We start from the raw sequence: 27,956 nt of genomic DNA on the forward strand, positions 1-27,956 counted from the left end.
TTTTCCATGCTGCCCTGTTTCCCCTGGTTTCCCTATTGGGTTTGCTCCTCTGTGCAAGTTTAATGCAGGAAATAAACATGGAACCAAGTCAGTTCTTTGTCACCTGGGGTACATCGACACAACTAGAAGAGTCCGAAAGCCTCCTGCCTCTCCTAGGAAGTATACACCATGGCTGTGCTCAGAGCAAGCAGAGTGACTTCCCAAGTCAGGGAATTCTGGCCATGAGTTGAGGGCTATTGCATTTTTGTCCCAATGAGTGATTTGCTCCAAAACACTGATAGTTCCCACTGTTAATGTAACCAGATGGCACCAAGTGGCCCAGAACTGCAGAATTTTGCTGAGCACAACTGTCAGAAACAGCAGAAGTGTAACTTACGTTCATGCTGGTCTTTGAGTGGTTTGTCTCAGCTGACATTTAATAATAAAACTGTTCTAATCATCCTCCATTTGCTTTGGTGGCTATTAAACACATCAGCCTCACAAAAACTGTTTGATTGTAGCCAACCTTCTCTAAGACACTGAAAAATAAGGACATTCTGCTGGTCCAACTGGTTGGCTGTTGTCTAGTTTAGAACTACATACCTGCAGTTGTCAAACACAGTAAATCTGTGTTACAGACCTGAGTCCCTCAGTGATATGTCCTTTAAAACAGGGACCTGCATGGGAGGTGTCTCTTGCTTCCACCAGCTTGCCATTTGGTGTCTTTTGCCACATTCTGTGCTGTAAATCTAACTTGCTAAAAGAGAGATGAGAGAGAATACCGATTCTGTAAACTGAACAGAAAGATGGGTTCTGTATGTGATACTTTATTTCTTTTGTCTTTCTTGTAACTAAGAAAACAATGGTAGAGGACATAGGAAATGTACCCGAGTTGTGTACAAGTGGATGAGCTGATGTTTGCAGTGACTCGGAGTTGTGAACATAAGATTGAATATGCTATTCAAGCGTGAGTCCAGCAGTTCTGTCTTTTTTTCATGCTTTTTGTATTGCAACTATGTTTTGGTTGAGGTACAGCTTTGCAGTTCTGTAATGTGACTTGTTATGTGTTCAGAACAACAAGGGTCAGGTTTCAGTTTTGGGTTTTTTTTTTATTTTTTTTGACATAGAAAGGCATCTGCCAATTAGTCTGAAACTTTCAGGGATCCGCTGCTGTTATTTCTCAGCCATGAACACCTTGTTAAAGTTTATTCAAAGTCAGTGCTCCATGTTGAGTTGCTGGAATACTGAATTGTTCTTTCCACTGGGACTTGCTTGATTTGAATGAGGAGAGCACAGCTCCCTCCCAGTGCACCACAAGTTACAAGCAGGAGGGAATAGTGCAGGGGCTACAAGCATACAGCAGCTTGGCACATCACACTCTTCATGCATTTTCTGGTTGCTGCTTTTTTAAATCCTTCTGTCATCCGGGAGGATGTACACAGGCATTTCACAAATAGTAACATGTACAAACCCACCAAAGTGATTATTAGGCAGTGCATATTCATGTGACTGCTATAAAGTTTTTAATGCAGGGAGGTTGGACTAAATGACCTTTAAAAGGTCCCTTCCTACTCAAAATTTTCTATGATTCTATAGTGTTAGATGCATATATTTGCAATATTTGAATAGTAGAAAATATATTTTCCGCATTTTAATAGCTTTTTAGCTATTGAAGTTCTCTGGTATTTTGTATAGTATATTTTATATACTATGGGTTTACTTCTTCTATTTTCCATAGACATGTGGGTAAACATACTGCATGGGTGTTCCCCTGGAAAGAGCAAATATAAAGAAATTCCTCTTTCATTTATGTAGATAAATCACTGTTTTCACATTAGTGGGTGGAAGGGAAAAGGCTAAAAATATTTCTGCCCGTAAATTATATTGCCGTTAGCACAACCACTTTTGCTTGTGATCCCTTAATTTATGTGTGTGGCAAACTCCAAGGTGAGATGACCCAGATCTGATTGCAGTCTTGTATCAGTGTAGAGCAGATGGACAGCAGCCACTCCCCAGGCAGCCACAGTGCTCCCCTCGGTGGAAGTCAGCCTGAGATCAGAATCTGAAACATTTACATATTCTAGATAAGAAGGTGTAACTTAATATTTCGTGTTGCTAGTTTTGAAGGAACTGTCTCAGCTGGGTTTCTGTTTGTTCTGTTTTCTACCGTCTCTCTTTCTTGTGCTGTGAAGTAGAAGGAAAAACTAAACCAAGACATTATTGTACAATAAAAGGCTGTAGGGTAGCTAAGAATAGGAAAGGTAACTTACAATGTATAGTCCATCTATTACTAGTGGGACATACAGCTGGATCCCTGCAATAAATTACTGCAGGGTACCTCAGGTACTCTCTGAGCAAGAAAAATTTCTGAGCTGAGCTCCCAACAGTGCTTTTTTATTGTGGAGAGTTCTCCTCTCTGTTTGTGATAGACAATAAATGAACTAATGTGATGACATGTCCTTTTTGCGCTTTTCAGGATCCTGGTTTAGTGCAATGAAGCACTTGTGCCACACGGGAATTTTTTCAGATGTTATTGAATAAAAATAGTTTAAAATTGCCAAGAGGTTGCTGCCGGGTTACGGACATGAATTTCATAAATCTTTTTATGTAAATTAAAGTAAAATCAAGAGAAAAGCTAACCAGGTCTTCGTTAAAACAAACAAAACCACACGAAAAAAAGTGTGTTAGGCTGTTTAAAAAACAAGAGTCTTTGCTTGGCTCTGGTGGGTATCCTCAACCTGAAGTCCAGAAGTACTAGATTTTCTTTCCAAGCAGAAGGTGCCTTCTGAATGTGGACAAGGAATCAGACAAATCAATTAGCCAGAATAAATAATAAAATGTTTCTTGGAGGCATAAGGCAAGGCTTCAGTCCAATAGTACTTTACAGTTATGCAGACTTTGAAAGGAAGATAAGCCAATACAGAAGTATTGCAACAGATTGAGTTAGACACTAGATTATAATTCTTTGATGGTAGCAAGCAAATAACTGAAACTCCAAGCTTCTATTTCCTATACATGAACACAATGAGATAGTGTTTCTTACTTTCAGGAGAGAAGCGAACATTGTTTCTCAAAAATGTCTTGTGTGTCATTTATTCCTATTGTATGGGGTGATTTGGGCAGTGGGTGGGGGTTAAGTTAGATCATTTATAAGCATCCTTTTGGAATTGTTTTCATGGCACGATAGAAAGAAACAAAGGTCTTTGCTTGTGTCTCAAATTCTTGCATTGCACATTTGAAAAACTTTAATCTGTTACTTAGTTTAATAGAAAGTATGCATGGAGAATTTTAGTTATTTTATAGAGAAACTGAAGAATTTATTTTTTTTTATTTTATTATATAGGTTATTTCTACATTTAACTGCTGGCACTCCATTACTGTGGATCTTATTAATGTTGTGTTATGTGGATTTTTCAAATTTCCCTATAAACTCTACATTTTATATTGGAAATGCTTAGGATTTGGTTTTGTATTGATGGACTGTATGAAATCTTCCAAATGTGGGAATACATATTTGTAAAATACTCCTGAACAAACTATTGTAATCTCCTTGTCATCTTTCTAAATACATCCTCCACTTTTACCAGAGGTAGCAAAAACATTATGCTAAAAGAATTTGAGCAAATTGAGAACACCTCCCATTTCTAGGTTTGTGTTTGATTTTGGTCATATTGAATTTGAAGCAGAAACTCTCTCAGTGGAGGAATGCCTTGCAAAAGCCTGGGTCCAGATGTTATGCTTCCCTCCCATACCAACCTAGGCCTCTGAGGCAGAGATACCCCTCCCCGAAAATGAGACTTGGACAAAGTGCAAACACCTCATTTCCTGAAATCTCATTGTTTAGGCCAACAAACAGGCAGGTCAACGTGCAGGTTGCAGAACTGAAACTGAACACCACCTCAGTTTCCCCGGATCAATGAAGTGTAATTTGAGGCTTGTGGTTGCCTGTCCAGCTTGGAGAACCAGCACAGAGAACAAAGGCTCAATACTGTGGCCTTCAGATATTTGAGCAGTGAAATAGTGTTGCTGCTGTTCTCTTCTGCTGGCTTTTGGCTCAGGGCTGTGCTGTTTAGGCAGGCTAGACATAAATTTTTTGTGATGGTTATGCCAGCAAATTCTCCTAGAACAGAGACAGCTTATGCTGAACCTAGGTAGGTTAGCTGAAGGAGAAAAACAAAACAACAACAAGACAAAACCCCAAACCAGGAAAGAAGTTATTTGAGTTCTGCAGATGTTCACATAGACTGTTTCTAACAACAAAGCTTCTTGGTCAGTCTCTCTGTAAAATCAAGTCAGCAAAGAGCCCTTAGTGAACAATAAATGAGAAACTTGGCACAAGTGTGGCACTAGATGCAGATCAAAGAACAGTAGATGTAGCTGGCTGTGATACCTATTGCATTTTCAGCAACTTGCATGAAAGGTTAGAGCCCATAGCTTCTGCCCTCAGTGGGAGATGGCACATACAAATGTGGGCTGTCTTGACTGAAATGTTTCTGCAGTGTGGCTGCTGCTTTTTGGACCAGGAGCTTTTTTTGGCCAGTAGAAACTCAGGCTCAGTATTTTGTTTAGCTGCAGTTCAGGGTGTTAATTTATAATTAGGCTTCACTGGGATGTAATCAGATCCATACTTTTAGGGAGTATGGGGGTTTTTGCATGTTTTTACTAAAGAGCTCATTAGAAGTTGATGGGAGTTGAGTGCTTCTCAGCCCGGTCACACACCTCTTCCTAAAGCTCCTAATTCAATTGATGGGGGTGTTTAGTGACAAGAAATACTGTGTCAGCAGGACCTTAATTATTTAATCTATCTAACCACGGCATGAGTGTTATGAGTAATGCATGGAGGTAGATAAAACTCTTACACCTCAATGTCTGAGCAGGAGTACTGGAAAAGGAAAAAGGCAATTTTTTATTAGTAAATATATGCAACATTGTGCAATTGCTGCTTCATATGTGCCACATAGGATATGTGCCACACCATTTTATTTGTCATTTTGCTCAAGAGTGACAGAACTCTAACACTAATGTTAAATGTAAAATATCATACGTAATTGATATTTTTCTGCTCTATTGTAGATTATATCATCTTACTTACACTGTGAGAGAAGAATAATTATTGAAAATTAAGAGCTCTACAGGTAAGAACTGAGTTAACTAATTTTCTTTTTATTAAGAAGTTGTTGCTAATAAGCACCATCACAAAGTAAATGCAGAAGTGTTCACTCTTCATGAACTACCCTTTAAAAGCTGAAGAAAAGTCACTTGAGATGGTCGCAGTGATACAAGCAGGATATTTGAGAAAGACAGATGTCTTTCTCAAGTTTGAATGGTGCTATTATTTTGAATGCTTAGTACCTAGGATGTCTGTCAAGAAGGGGATTTGTAAAAAATTGTCTTCTGACAGAAGAACTGAAGGGAGCCAGTTGTGCAAGTGGCTGGAGGTAATGGGCACACAGACATCAGGTGTTGGTAGCATGACTCTGGTGCAGGCTGCTTGTCATTGTCTGTCTCACATTTTCAGATACCCATTGGGAGACCTAAACTTCGTGTTCAGGAAATGTCCCTAGTCCCCTTGGGGTTATTGCTAAATAATAGCATGCCTGGTAAGTTAAGTTGTCATTCTTTGACTGATGTCTCCCCTGGGGTAAACAAGAGGTAGATCGGCGGAGCAAAAAGTCATCAGCTCTTTGTTTAAACAGTCTGCTAAAACTCCTGCCTAGTGCTTAAGGAAAAAAAAAGGGATTTGAGTCTTTTCAGGAGGATTGTTGAAAGATTAAATAATTGCTCTGTTCATAATGGGAAAACTCCCACTTTGCTGGAGATGGTGTTGTAAAGCCTTATAGTCAGAGCTGACATAAAAACAAAATGTGAGCAATTTTCCCTTACACAAAATGAGGAGGAGTTGTGTGGTTCTTACTTCTAATGCAGACTGAGACAATGCAGGTAAACAGTTCACTGGACCCAAGTAAAGGATACAGAAACACAGAAATTTGATAGATGTTTACAGAACCTATGAAGTCCTTTAAGTTATGAACTGTCAAGCCACTTTTCCAGGCCACTGAAAACTTTGTGAGCTGTTTAATCTACACAGCCCTTGCCATCCTTCCAGTTTCTTCCTTTTTGTATGCATCTATTTCATCCTAGCGCTTATAAACACAATACAGGAAGTTGTTGAAATTGGAGAATCAAACATTTTTCCATACACAGGTAGTGCTTCCTGACTGCACCATATTCTGTTACCTTGCCTCAGTATCATAAAGAGCCTGAAGCTGAGAAATTGTGTTGAAGCTCCTCTGGGTTTACATTCTTGGAACTTTTCCTAGAGCAATTTCATGACTTAATTTGCATTTGGTGTTAGAAAATTTATAAGACTCTGGTGCTTTGTTACTTATACCTAGATTTTGAAAGGAAAAAGAATGAATGTCTGTTAAGTTTAAAATAAAGTTGTAGCCTTTTCCTATAAAAATGGATGTGCTAACCTTGAAATGCCAGTAAGTTGCATGGAGGTATTAAAAAAATAAAAAGCTATGTTATCTTCCAAACCTTATAAACTAAACAAATGAATTAAGTATAATATTTTCTATGTTAATCTTTATTTATATAGGAATGTGGTATATAAGAACTCTTAAGACTGTTAAAATGCTATTGATTTTCTGTGTTCTGTCCTAAATCTTTGTATTCCCATTCTTGCAGAAAATTAATATTTTCATTATTAGCTGTTCAAGCATTTTTTAAGCTGAATATTTCCTTTAACAAAGAACTTTTTAAATACTTTTTTTTTTGAAACATTTTAAGGTTAGTAATTTATTTACCATATTTAACTACACGATAGCGAATGCTATTCCTGCTTCTACAGTATCCTAGTTAATTGTTTATCTGCCTGAATCTGAAATGAATAATCTAGATGTGTATAAGAGCGAATGCTATTCCTGCTTCTACAGTATCCTAGTTAATTGTTTATCTGCCTGAATCTGAAATGAATACAAAGATAATAATAGAACCAGTGTAATTGTGTGGATGTATATATCCATGGCTTTTGGTTGTACATCTGCATAAATGTAAATGACTTTATTGCTTCACACTAAAGACCTTTTGAAGGGTGTTGGATGACTGTGCTTAAAATGCCTCCTGGGAGGAAGGCAATACCTTGGACACCTTATATGATGTTCCTAGTCAGTTCAATCGTTTTTGGGGCAAAAAAAATTGCCTTAGTAAATTAAACACCAAAAAAAAACCCTCTTGAGCAGGTACATGCTTTCTCCATGTAATTCCCGTACTAGTCCTCGCTTTTAGAGTTACACCTGTGTAATGCAAAACATTTGAGCTGGCATATGCTGCATTATAGGCATCTGTTTGTAAAATGCTACAGAAGATTGTCCACTCTTTCAGCAGTAATTTTTCAACACTTGACCAATTCAAAATGAGCTTTGAAATTTTAATGACTGCGTAAATTCTGAATGCTCTTCCTTATGTGATGGTTGAAGCAGTTCCAGTGGGTTTTACTGGTTGTTTCTGCCACTGCTTTACCAATATAAGAAATCATTGTAATTCGAAGGATGTACAGAAATATTTAATTTGTATACCTTCACTACTATTTATTACCGGGAAAAAAAATAATAATAAATGATAGAAGAAAGCAATAATAATTCTGGTGCTTCATGCCTTGCATATCTGAAAAACCCATTTGAGCTTGGTTTTACTTTGAGAAGGACTTTAGTTATTGTTATTCCATGAATATTTCTTCTATGAAAAGCAAAAAAAAAAAGCTATAACATCAAACCTAGTAACTTCATCTGAAACAATTTTTTGTTCACGTGTCACATGGCACCACTGCACCTGTGAGAAGGGCGTGGCAATATACAGAAAATTGTTGCTCTATATCATGGGCTTGAAACCAATCAAATTATTGAGCTGACTGTTACTTGGGTAACAGGGTTAGTGAGTTGTCTTAGGGAGCACAACCACCTGAAAACTATTTCTTTTGGGGAGCAGGGACCGGGGGGGAAAGAAGACAGAGGTAGCTCTCAAGTGGTTTAGTTGTGAAAGCTGGTGTCACAGACATGGTAATGAAAAAAGCAGCAATAGTCCAAGGGAAATAGGAGGAGGACAAGGGTGGGATTGGTAGAGGAGAGTAGTCTTTTCACTGGCAACCTACTGTCTTCTGATCTCAGCTATCTCATAAAACTTCTGTTTGCAATTTGGTGAGGAATTCTCCAGTCTGATGAGCATGGCAGAATAAAGGGGTGAGTGGGCTACTAGTGAGAGGCCCCAAGAAACATCTCCATCCCACTAACTCCTAAGGAAGATGTACCCTGAGTCTTCTTCCAGCTCAGATCTCTTTTAAGACTTCTGTTCTTCCTCCTGAATCCTTTTGGCAGATTCAATTTACGTCATGCTCTGGGGATTTTACTAATTTCCCATTATTGACCAAATATCTTGCAAACCCCTGCACTCAAGGTTGGCAAGTATAATCTCGGTATAGGTGAGTTCTGCTCCTGCACGTTCAACCTATGGCATCTTTACCGTCTGGGACCATCCACCCAAACTGTGTTTGTTTGATGAGTAAGTGGCACCGGAATGTGAAATCTGTCCTATTAGCAGAGTGAATAAATTTACTCAGTATGGAACTTAAAAGTGATTTTTACCATATGCCTTAGGATCATAATTTAAATTAAATTTGCTCAAAATGGAAATCTAGATTCAAGCTGACATCATAACATATGACCTCTACTAGCAATGAAAATTGAAAACATGAGACAAGGACATTAATCACTGAATAGTTTATAAGCTGCCCTGAATGTTCATCTGAGATGTTAACACTGTTTTATTTTATGCAATAACAGCTTAAAGTAAAAATTTATGAACACTGTGAGGTGCCTAAGATAAGGCATTCAGATCATTTTATTGTACCCTGGCTTAAATCTTTTGAGTCTTTAGAGAAGTGCACAGAGCCACTTGCGTGCCTAACCTATTGCTTTTAATGCATGCATAACCTCCTCCTTTTACTGGGACTGGAAATGTGAGTAGGATAGTGGGGATCAGATTTTGCAGCCAGACTTGTGTGAACTCAAATATGTTCATACATATCCATTTTCAGGAGGAGGTGTTTAATGGCCTCAGTGTGGAAGTGTCTATAAAGTTTGGGTCATTGTTTTCTGGGGTTTAAATTCTGCTTTGCAGTTAGGATTTCTATTGGAGTTCTGATAGTAGGTTTTGAATTTATTTATTTATTTTTTAATAGATACCTGTAATTGTAATGTTGAATGTAGCTGGATATGGAATATACTGAGAGTGGTCCAGCTCACTTATGCAAAACTGACCAGGGCTGTCATCAAACAGATCTCTTCAGATGACCTGAATTGAGGTATTAATTATATGAATGGAATTACCACTTTAAACCAATTTGTAGTTTCATTGTTTTTTTGAGTTTTGATGTATTTTCATTGATTTTGGGTTTTTGTACCTGGTATTTTATAGTTAGAAGGTACAAATTCTATTTGATGGTTTGAAAAGGAAGAAATTTAAGAATAGATTTTTAACTTGATCTCAGATTTATAATGCTTTGTCTGTAATATATGCCCTTTACATGTCAACTCATTAGTGTAACCCCGAATTTTCAAAATTTGGTGTCATACATAGTTGACTTGGTGGACTCTGGAAAAACACAAGGTAAATTGAATTATTAGTTTGCAAATTATTCACTGCTGCTCTTTTGCTAGGAGAGCTTCTTTGTTCCTATGTAGCTTGAGCCAGTGATTTAAAAATAGTTTTAAATGCTTTTATAGGTGAAAGTGAGCTTACTTGACAGTGAGCTGTTGTAGCTTTTGTATTTTGCTTTATTGGGTAGTTCTAGTAGTAAACTGAATTTATTGAAGTAAATCTATGAAATTACTTTAATTGCCTAATCTCAATAACATTTTTAAGGAACTCCACTATTTGTGTGTTTTTATTTTAATGTAAGGTACATAGTGCAGCTTGTATATGCATATTGTTTGAAGGCTTTGAATGGCTTGCCTGTCTGATCCATTTTAATAGATTCCAGCCTTTTTCCATGACATCATTATTATAACAGACTTCCTAGAAAATATGAACAGCTGCTGGGTATTTTTTTCCTGTGTTTGATATTAAAACTGTAGCAGCTATTCTGTTCTTTACAAATGACAGCAATAGGCTTGTCTGATGTAAAACAAAATGAAAAAAAGTCCAAGTAAGGAGCTGCAATACTGTTAACAGGCCAGTAATGTAACAGGTCCCCATGTATGAATCATTTCATAATGCAATAAGGGATTACTTATGTTGCTGTCATACTGGTCAAAGGTTGGTCCCATTTCCTTCCCCCCTCCTCCTGAACTAAACTGTGCATCATTAAAGATGATGAAAACAGTATTGTGCTCAGCTTCCTGGCCCAGATGGCAATTTGCATGAAGAATTTTACTGTATTTTTTTTTTTTTTCCTAATACTCTTATGCAGACTGTGCACAGAGGTTTTAAAAGTTCTTTCCAGTTCAGGTCAAGCAGACTTCTTCCTTGTTTCTCTGCACATCTTGGCATTCAAAGATGGCTTAGAGGCTACTTAATAGAGCCTAGGAATTCATCAGTCTCATTGTTACATGTAATTACATTGTTACATGTAATTTTCTATCTTGTAAATACTGTAAATAGCTGAAAGGTGTCAAAGAGGGACGTGGATCTTTATTCCATGCTGTCTGAAAAACCTTGGCTAGAGTTTTAGTATCTGTTAGACAACTTGTGCAAACCAGCTATGATGTCTGGTGTGTTTCATGCCTCAGTGTCTGCATTTGATACAACAAAAGCAGCAGGTATAAAGAAAACCTATCCTTTCTGTGGCTCTGAATAGAAACACACAACACTGTGTGGCTGACTTAGAGACCAGACAAGTCTTAGAGTGTAATATGGCCATGAGACAACTCATCATCCATTAATGCTGTTATCTCAGTCCTGTGTCTTTTGGAGTTCCTTCTTCATCCATTTTCAAATTAGTCACCTGTGCATTTTCTCTTGTGTGTGGGGGGAAAAAAAGCAGCTGCTGAGTGCTGCTCTTCTTCATGAAGGAGGGAGATGGTCCATGGACCAGGTGTGTGGCTGTGAGCTGATTGAAAAGTGCTCAAAGAAAATCAATACTAACCTTGCAATGAGAAGTTAGATGAGGAATGGCTGCATTGCTCCTGTCTGTGGTGTTCATCAAATGGTGCCTGCTCTGCAGAGCATGTAGAAAAATAATTTCATGAACAAAATAACTAATACCTTTTGACAATTATCAGATACAAGCACTTCTTCATATGTTAAGGACTTCATGAGAGACTGCTTGACCTGTTCTCCTCTAATGTCCTAAAGCTGTCTTGAAAGCACATGATATATAAATAATATTAATACAAACTATCATTCACCCAGATGTGAGAACACATGAAAATTACCTTCTGTTTCATGACCACAGAAGGTCTAAACCAGCACTGAGTATACAATGTGTGATGCCTACAGAAAAAAAATCTGAGGTCATTCCTTGAATATTTGATGCACCATGGTACTGAGCAACCAGTGGTTGATATCTATGGCTCACACCCTGGATGGGAAGACAGCTTCAGACCACACAAGCCCTTTTGAAGGTCAGTTCACACCAGGGTGGCATGGCTAACAAAAGCACAATTTTATTCCAATGTTAGACAATTTCTGAAGGTCATTTTTTGGTCATCTCCTTCTTGTTTACATTAAAATGAGTGTAAAAGTCTGATATTCAGTGAAACAAAATTTGTGTCTCATTTTCACTTAGTTTTTGCAGGTAATTATAAGGCAAAGTGAAGAAATGGCATGTTATGTATGAAATATTTTGAGACTGTTGTTCTTAACATATCACTTCTGCTTTGAGGAAAAAGTCTTTCTCATTACCCTAAAATTCCACAGTATGGGGACAGCTGTAGGGACTTTGTCCTACTGATTTTAGCTTACTGATTTTTCTTTTTTGAAGCGTGCAGAAATTAACTTCTTCCTTCCCCTTCTCTCATTTTCAAAATGATAGTCCTCTGATACTGCATTTCTGGTCAGTCTGGCTTATTTCAGGTGTGCAATCAGGCTGTGGATTGTTTTATTAGTAAATTTCTATAAATAAACTTCTTTAAAAAATCGTTTTTCCACTTCCTACCCTCAAAAGTAGGTTCAACAGAGTAATTGATATTTGCATAAATATGCATTAATAAGTTTTAAATATATGTCAGAGATAAATATTTGCCAGATCACCTTATAAAAATTCTGCTTACAAAATAAATATATTTTATAGGTGTTATTTTTATATAAAAAAATGCAAAGCATCATCTGTCCAGTAAAAATAAAACATTCCTGGTGAAAAACGATTTTGCAGTCATTGGTACATATGGAATACAATATATAAATTATCAAGTAATTTTATAATAATTATCACATCCATTCTGATTTGTGTAGAAAAGCAAAACTGTGGAGAAATTCCACTGAAATTAATGTGGCTAATCTATCGTTACACCACTGAGTCAAACAGTAAGATGCATCATTCATTTGTAATTTGAATGCAAACAAATCTGTAGTAAAAATTCCTACCATTCTTCAGACATGTCATGGAAAGCGTTTTGCATTTTGCTTCATAAACGTCTGAAATAAAACTCATAATCTGTCGTGGTAATAGCATATACCCACAAAATGTAATTCACTGAAAAATTATTAAACTGTGGCTTTCTTATTGACACCCTTCTTACAGTGAACCTTCTCACCTGTGAGAGAGCAGGGAGCAGTGAAGAGTAGTTAAATATGGCCTGTTTTATACTATATGAATAAATAAATAATTTTTTCTCCTTTGCAGTACGAACGCTTTTCAATTAGATTTGTGCTAAACTCACTGGCAGACAATGGAACAAAAAGTGTGTCTTAATAAGCTGAACATGATCTTTCAGGTATTTGTGCATCTCCTAGCAGCAGTGCCTGCCCATGCAGCAGGTCAGACAGCTGCTTCATCTCTTCCACCAGAAGTACTCAGAATATCAAAGTATGTGAGACACAAAGACCTTCCTTGAAGCCCACAGTGCTTGAAAGGCTTTGCTTGTTTCTGTGTTTTTCCCTCTGCTATGTAAATGTGTATCCTCATGATAAACCCTTTAGGGTGTAGTACACATGTGAAAGTGTCACTTCCCAAGATGATCGGTAATAACAGGACTTTGAATTATTTTTGGGGTGGGATTTTTTTTGGCCTTCATCATCATCATCATCAGCTTTACCCTGGCTCATGCTGGCAATGGCTGTTATCTGTAATAAGCTATCACCTTTAGAAATGGTATCCTTTTCTCTGTGAAATGAGTTGATGCCTGTTAGACCAAATGCAGAAGTCTGTACTGCAAACCATCAGTACTAAAGTAATTGTAATAGTATTGCTGTTACAGCCAGGATATTCAAAGACTGGTGAGGGGGGCAGGGTTTGCACAGAGAGGTAATATCTTTTATTAGATGAACCAATATAGTTGGAAAAAACAGATGCTTCAGACAAACAAATCCTCCTTCAGGACAGTGCAGGAAAGGTTTTCTATGCCCAGAAGCTTGTCTGTTTTTTTCCAGCTGTATCACTTGGTCTAATAAAAGATATTACCTCTCCCTGTAAACTTTGCTTAACCAAAATATGAGCATTTCTCTCAGCTGTTTAACAGAAAAGCCTGCAGCACCATGGGCATGGTGCTTTGCTGGATTTCATATGTCATACTCTTACTCCTCCTTTACCTGCCCTGCACTTCTCAAATGTGGGGCAGAAAGGGAGAATATGTTCAATTAATAAAATTAATAGACACTGACTGACAAAGCTTATCAGAATAGTTAGTTTATTCCTTTCCTTAGCTTTAGCTTAAATTTTTGATGGAAAGGAAATTCTGTTTTTGTATTGAGTCTTTTTCTTTCACCCCACTTGAGAGATGTGGGTGCTGTAGCTCCTGTTAATGCTGTTCTTCCCGGTGTGGTCTGCCTGTGTATTGGAGCAGTTACAGAAGGGAAAATTGTTCCCTGGCCATTGCTCTGCTTTTCTGATGAGTCTGATTTTGTAATATGCTTAGATCTGTAGTGATAATACTCACCCAATAGCTGGTCATAAGTCTCTGGCTTAGATTTCAAAAGGGCTCTAGGGCTCTCCTTGCAGAAAATAGAAGACAAAAATACTCGGTGGCTTGACGGGAAGTGTGTCTAAAAGGATCTGCTGTAATGTAAAAACAAAAGGAGCAGTGTTTCAGCTAGAGCACCAAACATCTTGGAGTCCACAGTGGAAAATGTTTATAGTGTTGTATAGTTTTATTAGCGCAGATTGAAGGAAAACAGCTTATTGAATGATTCTGGGGACTAGATTCAGTGGGTTGTCAAATAGTGGTCAAAGAAAACCCCTCTCTGCTGCGGGGTGAGAGCAGGGAATCTGTAAGGAGTACTCAGCTTTCTTGTACAATATACAAGGACAAATGCTGCTTGCAGGCTCACTGAGGGTCCTACATGTGCTGAGGGGAATGGGGTTGCAATGCCAGGAGGCTGTGTGGGTGCCCTTGGACATGAAGATTATCAGGCTCAAGGTACTCCTGAGTCCTTCCACAGGGACACTGTGAAAACAGTGGAGCTGTTGCCTTTCCACTCCTCCACTCCCAAGATGCCTCATATAAAACCTGCTTACTTGGGCTGATTTTTTAGCTGACATTCTCTTAGCTGTGTTTTGCTCAGTGTCTCCTCGGTGTGGTGGGCAGGAACATGTGCAGAGCAGTCTCATGTCTCTGCACTGAACCATGCGTGGTAACTGTAGTGCCTTTACCCATCTTGGAAGGATTCATCTCTTCTCCAGCAAAGAATATTATTAAAGCACCAAAATTCAGTAGCAAGACCATCAATTTGTTTGGTTGTCTTAGTCATCTTCTCTGCTTTTATTGTGCCAATAAAATATTGTACCAATGCCAGCTGTTGCTGAAGGCTGTAGCTGCAGGGTGAGCCTTGGGCTGCCCTGGAGTCCCAAAACAGTTTGGCTTTTACGCCCCTGCAGCAAAAGAACAAATAGTTCTCTCTGCACGTTGCAGAATGAGGTGTGAGTGAGCTGTCGTGTCGTCTCAAGGAACTGGACCAGAGAGCGAGGACGAAGCCAGGGCTTGAAAAATGTAGCCTGTGCCTAAGTGCCAGAGTGAAAAATAGTGGGGCTGGAATTCTTCCTGTTGTGTTTGAAGGCAGTGAATGATGAGGGCTTGGATTTTAGCATGAAAAAAAGAGATGCCTCTGTGTTAAATCTACATGTAGACCAAAAATGAGTGAGGATAGGTGTGAGGGAAAAGTGTTTTGTCAGATACTGCCTTCATGCCATGTGTTGTGTCTCTTCTGCCTCCAGAAGATTGTTTGGTCTCAGTGTGAACAGGTCCACTTCCTCTTGCAGATCACTAAGTAACTTCTAAGCCTCAACAACTTTCACCTCTGTCCCTCCAACAGACTGATTTTTCCAAGTCCTCAAGTTTTGTGTGCTGAATTTCTTCCTTCCCACCAGCAAGTACTAGGATTTTTCTGGCTGTGCTGCCATGGGACTTCAATGAAAGCCAGGGTGAGATTATCCTTGGTATCAGCATTGTGGTAGGATGCGACAAATTGGCCCAAAAAGAGCCTAAACCTTAGTGTTCTGTAGGAAAAAGGAGGAAGACATCCTTCTGCTTTGAATTCATCAGTGTTTTCATTGCTGCTTCATCCTTGCAGGCAGCTGTTTCTTGGTGCTCTCCATGCATCTTACATGGTTCTTAAGAACAGCTGTGAGATGCTGAAGCTTGGCACACATCTATGCAACTGAAGAGGTATCCAAAAAATTATTTACTTGCTTGCAAACATGAGAAGCCAGCTATGATGTTTACTGCCTGTTCGTGTTTGGAAGATCATTTTACACCCAAAAGAAAGCTAAAAAATCTGGAGACACTTTGGCATTTGGCTAGCTGAGTGGGTGGATAGGTTGTTTTCAATCCTTGATTAAAGCACAGTTTGTTGGTGCACAAGGGCGGAGAAGCAAACCAATGTAATTATAGCATGAAGTATTGCTTAGGTGCTGAAATACTGATATATACGGTGATGTGCCAAAATATGACGTGAAAGTCTGATATAAGCAAATGAATGGCACCTTTGGCCAAGTCAAGGAGTAAAACAGAAAACATGACCTGAATCAGCAGAGAGATGCTAACACAGGCAGTTATGTGTAAACTCTGTGTATGTGGGACAAATCAGTGTCATCCAAATCTGTCTTTAAAAAGTAATGAAACACACAGCTACCACCATGAAAGCTTAATGTGCAAGGTCTGCTGTAAATTACACTGCAGTGTATCATGTACAGGGACTCTGAATGCTGGAGCTGGTGCCTCCCTGACATAATTTGAGGCATGTGTGGTAGCAATTCAGAGATATAAATTCTAATATATGTAACTTGTAGTGTGGTCTTGTTGACTTTTGCCAAATCTAGGCTAATAATAATAAACAATATTTAATATTTTTGGTGATTTAACTAGCTTGGAAGACAATCTGTTGAATAGCTTTGTGATGATAAAATAGCAGCATCAAAAATTAAGGAACCAGTGAGATTGACATGGAATCTGCTTGTTTTGTAAGTACAAATGAGTTTTCATGGAACTAAAGAAGATGGAAATAAAATCCACTGGATGTGTTCTCTTTGATAAATGAAAGGTAAACACAGCTATATTATTTTAACTTTTTCCAAGAAGTGTCTTGCAACATTTATCTCTTGCCCTTTTTTGTATCTTCTTGACAAATGTTTCATTTCTAGGTTTTAGCAGTTAGCTTCATTTCTCTACTTTAGCAAGATTCCTTTCTTTATTCTTGTCATGTAAGTTAGTAGATAGGACTTCCCTCTAGTTGCTGTAAAATGTGAATATTTGCATATGTACAGTAATCCTGTTTTTTAATATTTGACTTCTGCAAACTCTTCAATGATTTTTTTTTTTCTCCAGAAAACTTTTAAATTTTTTCCTCTGCTTCTTGAGGATTCTTCATTGTGTATCCTTACATCACTTTGTACTATAGACACAGGAGCTTCACTTTTTCCCACAGCCATGCTCACCTTGTGGTTTGAAAAACTGACCCATTGTTTATGCATGCTTCTTTTCTTGGTTGGGAATTAAATGCTTTAAATCTCTCTTCTCCCATGTTAATTCTGGCTAAGTTGATTTGTGTTACTCTTTTTCTCTTAGTAAATACATTAATTCCCAGTTCTTCTGCTGCCTCTGCAGAATCTTAGAGCCTTTTCTTCTGGGCAGTTTGCTTCTCTTCCATCAGGGTGACTAAATCTTTCTCTTCTTTTTCTGGTGATAATCCAGGAGCTGCCTCATCTCTGTTCTTCTCTCATCCCTTTGTTTATTTTAGAGGAGATAGAAGTGCTTTTGTCTAATTAGTTCAGTTAGGCACATGTTCACATCTAATCGGTGACGTTTTCTGGAAATTCGAAACCTTCTGGCTCCAGCTGTGTTAAGTATCTGACATTTTTCCTTTGGGCTCCATATCTTTCCTTCATTGCAAGGAGACATAATAACCCCAAACACCTTTCTATCACAAGGTATTATGACTAAAATTTTTGTCCTCTATCTCAGTTTCTGTTTGCAGAATACTCTAATTATAAGTTTAAGAAATGCTATCTTACTTTAAAAACACATGACTCTTTGTGTACTGCATTTATTCCTTAAGAAAAAAAAAAACCCAAAACATTCCCAGACAAAACAGTTAAAATATAGGTCGTTACCAGTATGTTTTCATTCAGAATTTTGCTTATTTGTAGTTAATCTTCGAGCTGCTTTAATTTTAGTTTAATGATGAAAGTTTATAGTCAGCAAACAAGCTACCAATTTATTATGGTCACCCAGAAGTTAAAAAGCCAGCCAGATGCTGGCTTTTTCATTCTCTCTTCTTGTGTTTTGCAGCAGGTAAAATACCTGCCAAGTGTCAGCTTGGTTAACTGTCTTTTTGCTTTTAAAACACTTGTGACTGCTAAGTAAAGTGTTCATTCTTAGAATTAAAAGGCAAAATATTTCATACTCTTGAAAGATCTTATTTTTATTCCTCCAATTTTTTTTTCTGTTAAAAGATGTCGCCTCTCTTCCTCTGGCTGATTTTTTTTTGGTGCTGACACCCTCTTGTCCAGTTGGACCAAATTTGCAAACTGCACATCTGGCTGAGCCATGTGTGCTTGCTGCAGGAGAGATGAGACACCCAGGTTTTTGCCAGGGGTTCTGTGAAGCTGATATATGGCACAACAGATGATGCCATGAATTGCTTTATGGGCCCTCACTTTTGAGTGCCCAGTTTCCTTTGACTGCTACAGCTTGAACATTTCTCAGATGCTATGTCAAATCTTAATGCAATATTCCTCTGAGACTGGTTTCCCACCAGGATTTTGTGACCACTATGAACATCTGTAAGTCCATCCATTAGTAATGTTCAATTGCTCTGGCCGGTTCCATCCCATAACTCCTGTGATGCTTGGAAGCACAAAGACACTTAAGTTTCTGCAATAAAGCTAGAAATCATGTGAAAAATACACAGAGGGCCAAAGCAGTATTCCCCTTGAATTTTTTATATGTGTGTATATGTATATGTAAGGATATATATATATAACTGCTATATCAAAGTTCTGAATTCTCTTTACATTTACTAGTTGTGGCTTTCACAAACTTTTGTAAGCTGCTGGCTTCCCAGGTAGCTGGACAAAATTTGCTTGCTTGTGTTAACATAGAGGTAATCAGTTTAATCAGTTATATGATCAGGTTTTGATCAGTTACAGAGGGAGAGAGATGTGTGATGGCTTCATTGTTTAACCCCATGGGCCATAATTGGCTTTCTTGCCACATGTTGTTCATCCTTGCTATATAGCTATAACATTGTTTTACAGCTATATGAAATGGGACTCAGAATAGCTTTTCCTCTTTTTTTTTTGGCATTCTTTTCAGTTACTAACCAGTTAGTAAAGGTTTGGGAGTGATATCACTATAATGCAGAGAAATTGTAAACAAAAATTTGTATTTTAAAGGAGATAGCCTTCTTGAACTTCTCTAACTTTGAAGTCTCGTTTTTAATAATTTAACAGAACACATGGATTTGTGTTCAGTACATTTTATCTCTGTGCAAAAAACATGTTGGGAAGAGCGATGGAGAATGAGCCAAGACTGTGAATGATTGTGGATATACTTATACATGACTGAATAAATTATAGTCCATGTCAACCAAAAAATTGTGCTACACAGTGAAAATTTTCCCATTCATTTCCTAAGACATTTCTTCTTTCTGCCTGTTTGTCAAATACATCATTTAGATCAGATGCATTTTCAATGTCTTTATATAGTGTATTTTGGATGCTTCTGTTGTTGTCAATCCACCTGCCCTTTTCCATAGCTTTTTTCTTTTTTTAAAAAACCATCAAGCTTAAGATTAAAAGTTTCTTTGGATTGCCGAACTGAATGATTCTGTTAATATTTGACTCATGAAAGGAATTTTCACTGGTATGAGGTAACTTTCAAATCAAAAAAATTCATATAATCAGCACTGAAGAATAAGCAACATTCACAGAACAGTAATTCTGAAAATAGGTTGAGGAAGCAACATAAATGTGAACCATCAATGAGCCCTGGTGGCAAGGAGAGCCAACAGCTTCCTGGGCTGCACTGGACACTGTGCTGCCAGCAGGCTGAGGAGGGGATCCCACACTTCTGTTCAGCACTGCTGAGCCACATCTGGAACTCTTGGGCCAGTGCTGGGCTCCCTCATAGATGAAACACATGGACGTAGTGGAACCAGGCCAGGGGAGGCACCATGAGGATGTTTAGGGGACTGGAGCATCTGTCCAATGGGAAGGATTGAGAGCTGGGATTATTCACCTTGGAGAAGAGGAGGCTCAGGGGGACCTCACTGATATGTACAAATATCTGAAAGGAGGGTACAAAGACGATGTAGTCAGGCTCTTTTCAAGGGTGCTCCAGTGATGGGAGGAGAGACAATGGACTCAAACTGAAATATGGGAAATTCTGTTTAAACATGAGGGAGAGGGGGAGGTTTTTCCTGTGAGGGTGCTCAAACTCTGGCAAAGTTTGAGTACCCCACCCAGAGAGGGTGTGGGTCTCCATCTCTGTAAATGTTCAAGATCAAACCAAAGCCCTCAGAAACCCTGAGGATGGCTGCATTCGAGTCTCTCTAAGGTGCCTTAAAAACTCAACTGTTGTGTGGTTATACGAAATAAATAAAATTTGGAGTTTTATCTTAAAGATAGATATCTTATTTCTCATCAGAAGTGATCCAACAATTTATTGGGCTGATCTGAAAATACTCTAAATGATTATCCTTTTCCACAATAAAGAGATTTTCAGACTTGAACCACAATGATTAGAGCATGGAAACTTAGTTTAAAAAAAGTAAGAGTAGCCTTTCATTAATTAACACACTGTGCATTCCTAGATAATGCGAATACTTAAGTGCAATTGAGATGTCACTAGAATTGTTTGTGTTGTTGCCAATGTAGCTTTTGGAATGTTTCATCAGTTGCTTTCTCATGTTGTGCAGTGTTCTGATTTACCTTGCTTGTATATAAATGACAGTCATCTTTTGGTTAGTCATCTTCTCTGAGAATGTAAAACAAAGAGGAGTAGTGTAATATAAAGTTGATTTGAAACCTATTTCAAAGTGGTACTTCATCTCTAATTTCCATGTGATGTCTGTAAGTGGATGGATAACTAACTAGAGTGGGTCAAACACTCTCAGGTGGGACTGCACATCTCAGACCTCATTCAGATTTCTTGTCAAGGATGGACCCAGTGTGCCCTGTGCTCCCCCTGCATTTGGAATCTTGGCTTTTCAGAAGAAGGAAGCTTGACAGCATGGAAGGATCAATCTTGCCATGAAGTCTTGGTGCTGTTGACATGATTTATCACACGGTTATAGACAAAGTTGCTGTTAGATTAGTGTAAACTCTGTGTGGCTCTATAGCTGTCATCAACAGCAGAGTCACTGTGGGGTTTTTTGCTGGATAACATCTGTCCCAGTAGCACTCAATCTTAAATCAGGGAACTCCGATACAATAGAACATCTTACAATTATGTTTACGCTACTGCATTCATTGCGTGAAGAAAAGGAAGGTGCATGAACAAAGTGTAGCTGGGGAAATGAGAACATCAAGTCATGGTGATCAAATCAAAGCTTCCACAATACTTGAGGCATGCCAGACTGCAGTTACTACCTCTACTAGAAAATTAATTATATTAGGACTGCAAGAAAGGAATCAATTGCATTTGTCTGAGGAACACTTAGGTAGTTAGTTTGCCTTTCCCAGGCATTTGGAGTAATCCTTATTCTTTTATATTTCTCCTCCAATGAACTCATCTTCTGACTGTCAGACATATGCCTGCAATATGTATTATAAAAAGAATTTGACTCTAATCCAAATATTTAGTCTGATTCAAGCAAGTCCAATTCACTGCATATCGTTACCTCTGTTTTCCTTCTGCTATGAGTAGTGTAGCTGTCCAGCAGCTTGCATCCAGCTGTGAGGGCAGGCATGCAGCTGTTCAGCTAAGCCCAACATCAGAAATCGAATGAGGCACCTATGAGAGATGTGCTTGTAGATAAGTGGCATAATTTACTCTCACAGTAAATGAAAACAATCCACCAGCACCTTTGAGTCAGTGAGCTGCCCAATGGTGACGTTCAAAAATAGCTGCACAGGCTGAAATGGATGCGGCTTCTTGACTTGTTTCCTGTTTGTTGTTGTTTGTTTTTCTAGCCAAAGTGATAAAGTGAAGGCATGATGGACTGCAGAACCTAAGTGAACTCTCTGTTGTTAATGTTCAGTTCATTTGTGCTCACTTGTGCTACAGTGACGCTGCCATACAATGCCATAAAGAAACAGGCACTGTTAAGAGATGTTTTCCCTTCATTATTCCTATAGGTATTGTTTTACTGTGCTTGTACAAGCTCTGCACATGATTTTTTTTCAGAAGCATTTTAGAAACTTTTGGATATCCTATTGTTTCAGGACTTTCTAATACTGAAATAGAAGATTATGTATACGTGGTATAGCTGCTTTTATTATAGGAATGGCTCACTTAAGTATTAGCTCTGATATATGTCAGGCTTGCAAATTAACTATCATTAACGGCTGAGTATGGTTGGTGCTTTTCTAAATTTACCTCTCCAATCATATATTTTGAATATTTGTCTCATCCTTCCCAGTTAATCTCTTCCTCCTGTACTATATGTTTCTAATTCACTTCCTAATTGTGTGGAATCCTTTTAAGCAATATAAATTGTGATTTATATTGTGATTCCTTCTTGTACTCATTAAGAGACAGTTGCACATAGTTTATTAAGTGTGGTCTTAAAAGCAGTGATTAATTAACAGTGATTGAGGGCATAGCTGAAAATATTTATATAGACTGACTTAAGGCAAAAGAACTTTTAATGTGAATATTTTCTTGTTCTAAATGAGATTAGGCTAATTTTAAGAACAAAAATGGGAGGAGATGCTCAGTTGCATGCCTTTGATGTTGACAACTTGCTGGTGTTTTGCAGCAAAGTTGGCTCTTCACCTTGTTTGTTGTCTTGAGCTTCAGGACAACATTTATTCCCTAGGAGAGCCAAGGCTGCTTTTTTGTCCCAAAGAAGACACAAATTATGAGGCTGTGTTGTTATAAATCTACACAAGTGTGGTTATAGTTCACCTCAATGCCTTGTTTCTTGAAAACTTCATTTTTAAGGGGTATGAGTACCTGTCCCTACACAAAAACTTTATGGAAGCAGCAGAAATTTTGATGCAGCATTTGTTGATTGTGTTGCAACGAAGAGAAAACTGAAACCACATTCTGCAAATTACCTGCTGTGTGATGTCTTTATGTTTTTAATGGTCTTCTCTTCAAAAGTCCTCTTACAGTATTGCTTCAGTTGGAAAGAACAAATAGGCTATTTATTAAGTGTGCAGGCAGCAGCATTTCAGCTAATAATGAATAAGTGCTTACAATAATCTATCAACAGTAAAGGATTTTTTTGAGTCATGTATGATCTTCCTGTCTGCTCCCTGGAGTCCGAAATATTTATTGCTTGGAAACAAAGACCCTTAGAGTCAAAGGTAGGCAATGGCATGCTGAAAGACCAAGAGCATGCCTGTAAAGAGGAATATGGTGGAGAGTTAATAATGGACCTCTAGAAGGGCCCACTGTACATTCAGTCTTCTTTTCCCACCCCATCCCTTCTTCTAAGCTAGGAGGCAGTTCCCTCTGGCCACATTCATAAAGAGTGAGTTCATGCATCATTATATATTTTACATGCATTCATTCATTAAGGTGCAAGGAGTGCAGTGTTCTTACATATTTGTTTTCACCAAATAAATAGCATTTGGTTCTGCAGTGTATTGTGTATTGTTAATTACTCTGGGCAGATTCAATGTTCTGTGAGGTTGGACCCTCTATTGGTACTTGGGTGAAAACTGTTCTTAAACACGTAAAGCCCTTATGACAGCATGGCCTGTGCATGTAGTAGAACAGTAGTCATTGAGAGAGTGGCCTTTTTCATGTTGTAATTCTTCAGATGTGATAGGCATCGTGGATGGGTATATTTAAGAAAATAACATAAATTAAAAATTAAATTGGTCTGTTTTCCATCAACGTCATGAGCATGTCATGGTTTAGAAGCAGTATTCTCCAATTCAGTAGTCCCGCTGAAACGATGCTGCCTCTCCCTGCTCCTTCTCCTCTAATTGGGAGCACAAAAGACAAAGATCATGGGTTGAAGTAAGAACAATTCACTGGAAACAGCAACGAGGTATGAAAATGAGCAGTAACAGCAACAATATTAATAACAAAGTTATGAAACAAGGAAATATTTTACATGTAAAATAAAACAGAAATGGACCATCAAGCTTTTTCCCCATGGAGGGAGCACCCTTCTCCCTGGAAGTGAGAGTCCCTTATTCCTGCCCCTGACAGTGAGGTGAGGTGACATCCCAGCCTTAGCCATGTTTCCCTCCTGGCTATTGGAAAAAATTAACCCTGTCCTTGCCAAAACTAGGACAGGGCAAAAGCTAACAATTGTTACAGTGCAGGATTCACGAAACTGCAGCCAACTTGAAAAATACAAATTTTGTTTTATTTTGAGTTGCCTACAGATAAGTTCTTTAAAGTTGAATAGAATTCACTTTGATGAGTGAAGAGTATTAGAATGGCTCATAATGCAAGGATTAATGAAATATGATAGAGTTTCGTTGTGATTTTTGGCAATTGTACAAAGTTTCAAATAGGCATTGTGAAGGAAAAGAAAGAAAATTGGTTGTTTTGTGGTTTTTGAAAATTTATTCATTCTGTCATTTGAAATACTAATTTTTTTTCAGGTATGTTTGATTAAAACAATTTCACAGTCACCACTGACAACACTGTGAGATTATCTGCCTTGCATACCTAAATAAAAGTGAAATCAGTGCTGCTGTTAAAAATGTGCTTGTCAAACCTGACAAGGAGGAGATGGCATGTTAACTGAAGAGATCAGAGTATATAATCAAGAACAGACTAATCACTTAGGTTATAGGGGAGAAGAAACTAAAAACCCAGAATCACAGGAACCTGAAGAGCAGATTTCACAAAACTTGACTTAGGTTTTCTTTTTTCAGAAACAGAACAATGTGTGCAGCCATGTGCAATTTACTGTCTGTAGTGTATTTTCCCCCAAATTATTTTGCTGGAATTATAAAACTTTTCTTACTTGAAGGAATGTGGAGAATCCTGGGGTCTTCATAAACAAAGGGACCTTTTTTGATTTTAGTATTTCCTCTACACTTTTGCAAGCCTTTTTTGTTCAGTGATAATCATTCTCTTTGTTCTGTGTTTAATCAGTATCTGAGGTGCTTGTTAAGAATGCTTTAAACTTTGAAAGTAACTGGTGATATTTTTGTTATGGCTAAACTCATATTTTTGAATTTAGGAGGAAAATTTAAGGGAACACCTTTCAAAAGATTACACTTTCATTACAGTTATAAGGCAGGTGGAATTAAAACTTTGAACATTTGCTGCACTGAATTTCTAGAAAGGATTTTGCCTTTATAGACTTTTATCTATATTCTAACCAAATTTCTTATATGGATTTGTATTAGATGATGATTCCACACGTGTGTATGTGTGTATCTAAGCACTTACAAGGGCAATTGTCTGCTTTCTTTTGCTGGTTAAGGGAAGATGTGCAAAAAACCAAAGACCTGCTCCAGAGTGCCCTTCCATGGCAGCAGCTCCTTTTATTCTGTTAGCATACATTCCTTCAGGAATATATACATGCAAAGGGAATACATGTATTCCTAGAGGAATGTGTCATCTAAATTTAGAGTGTTGGAAACTATCTCTGTTAATTAATGACTTCTCACATTTTCTCTCTCACTGAAAGTATGCAGCAACTCAGCCTGCCCCTTCTGCCTTTTCTCCCGCACTTTCAGCATTTTTCCAGGTGTTCCTTCATATGGACAGCTTTTAAACCTGCATGAAACATTAGGAAACAGTGACATCTATGAAAAATAAAACTGAAATCATTAACAGGATCAGTTTGCCTTCACTGCTCAGCCATGTAATCCTATAAATACTGGCATTATGGACTAGATTTATTCAGTGAAGAAGAAATGCCACTCGATTTATTTTCACTGTAAGAACTCACCATCCTTTGCATTACTGTGAAACTAGCTCTTTGTGATAACAGATCTAATTTTACCAGACAATCAAAGATGATGTTATGCAGAGAAGTATCAAATGGGAAAGGTACCAGTAACAGGTTTTTTTGACTCTACAATAAATGTCACACTTAGTGCTTAGACTATGTGGTTCAAGTTGTTTACTGACCTTTTATATGAAATAATTGCACAAGAAGGCAGTATGAACAAGTAATCTATAGGTGTGTCTCCTTTGTGTTAGCTGCCTTGTGCTATAGCTGTGTCTTCTTTTGCTTATGGCATTTCTGAATAGGAAAGCAGAGTGATACAGTTGAAAGCTTACTCTTGATTTACTCTCTGATTAAACAACTAAATTAGTTTTAGATTTTAAAAATGAGTACTGCATATTTTGAGTAACTTTGTTTTCAAAGATTGGTGTCTCAAATGAGTGTCAGCTGAGTGAGGAAATGAGAAACATTATTATACTAAACAATCACTAGGGCATTGGCCTGCAGTTCATCAGTTTTAAGAGAGGAGGAAGGAATTTTTCTTAAGTGTAATGAATTATCATGCTGTAAAGTGTGCTAAAAACTATTCCTTGACCTCAGGCCACAAAAGCTCAGGTATGCACTGGCATCTTTTCCCACAGTTCACTAAAATGGTTTTTGACTAGACCTGCAGACATCCCATCTCATATGCTGAGAATCATCCTCCTCCTCTGACTTCAGTCTTCCAAGATTTTGCAAGCTGTTATTAATGACCTAAGTGTTGTCTTAACCCTGCTTTCCTTATTCATTAGTGAAGACCAACATCCATCCATTCCATCACAACATTTGCGTGCCTGTAAGATTAATTCAGTGTCTTTAAATTGTAAGAATAACTCAATGTCTTTAAATTCTTTGGATTTCCTAAAAGCACACTGAAGCCATCTTCATCAGTGTCTGCACAGCTGACAGACTTTCCTGCTGTGCAGAGAAGGCTGTGATGAAGACTGAAGACTCAAGCTGAGAATGACCACAATTTCACATATATTGCATTTGAAAATGAGCCGGCCTAGATGATAGATGTTGCTATTCTTGTGTGGTTAATACAGGTTTGTCTAAGCTTTAGCTACATTATGAAAACCCTCAGAGGTGCTTATTTTTTTGTTTTTCTTGGCTGGAGGAAAGGTAATGCTACAAAATGTTACAGAATTTGGTCTTACAGCTTCAGTCATCTGCTCAGCTCGCTTAAAGTTTCATTCATTAAGAAGAGAAGACAAGAAAAAATTCTGAAGGATTTCTGTCTTGCCTTAAAGCCATCTTTTACAGGTGTGACACACAATGGTTGATTCCAATATATACATCTTCAGGTAACTTCCTTCTTCAAACTAGGGAATGTAATTACTGCCTATACACATAAAAGTTCTGTGATGTTTGATTAGGATGCTTTAAACTTCTAATTTTGGTTGAACTTCAAAAGTTAGGAGAAAAAATAATTCAGAGTCAGGAATTAGAAACAGACTCAATTTAAAGTATCTATCTTTCAATGATTAATTTACATACAATACTGGGATGTTGGATATATTTCTGTAATGCAACAGGAACCTTCAGATGGGTAATGACCACTGAAAAACTGGAAGAAAGTTATGGTCATGGTGTACCATGTTAGTCTTGTACTTTACACTTCCTTGCCAGAGAAATTCTAAATTATAATTCTAAAACTAAATTCTGAAACCAATCTTAAATCTTCTTAAACAACATTGAAGTTAAATTATTTAAGCTCCTTGTGGCTAATACTGGAGGTATCCTATGTGAAAATGGTCAGTAGAGAGGTAGAAAAACAAGTCTACTCTCAGTAGAATTTTGGACAGCTTTAGGTCTGCAAGCCCCACAGGTTTGTTGAACCTGTGGGATGAACTCATAATCTACATTTGGCTTTTAACATGACTTTTTTCCCTATTTGGCAGGAATAGCCAGGGAAGAAGTCTTCATTTAATTGAGGATAAAATTCACTTATTCATTATATGGAATAAAAACACAGTGTGCATGAAGACACAGATGGAGATTTTCATAAAGTAATGAAATTTTATATAAGGTGTTTGAGTGTTTGTTGAGGCACAATATGTTAAGGTAGTTTTCAAAAGATTTAAAAATAATCTTGCAGACCTTTAAAGCTATTTTGTGGTTTTAGAACTTTTGGCTTGATTCACTGTATCATAACTGATGTAATGAAAGAAAACAGAATAAGATGCTTTTAAAAATACACAGAATATTTGGAATATTTTTTGGTATTTAAACTGGTTTATAGTTGCAGAAAT

The 27,956-nt window shown here is 37.7% G+C and overlaps 1 protein-coding gene across 1 annotated transcript in view; it reads left to right on the forward strand.

Annotated features, from left to right (window-relative positions):
* The window catches only part of BMPR1B (bone morphogenetic protein receptor type 1B), a 232,891-nt gene that overhangs the window by 82,967 nt on the left and 121,968 nt on the right, over positions 1–27,956 (forward strand). The window contains exon 3 of the mRNA XM_015625680.3: positions 5,053–5,114. The gene's annotated coding sequence lies outside the window, so the exon portion shown is untranslated. The remainder of the gene's footprint in view (positions 1–5,052; positions 5,115–27,956) is intronic.

The sequence above is a fragment of the Parus major genome, chromosome 4 (assembly GCF_001522545.3).
Source record: "Parus major isolate Abel chromosome 4, Parus_major1.1, whole genome shotgun sequence".
Classification (NCBI taxonomy): domain Eukaryota; kingdom Metazoa; phylum Chordata; class Aves; order Passeriformes; family Paridae; genus Parus; species Parus major.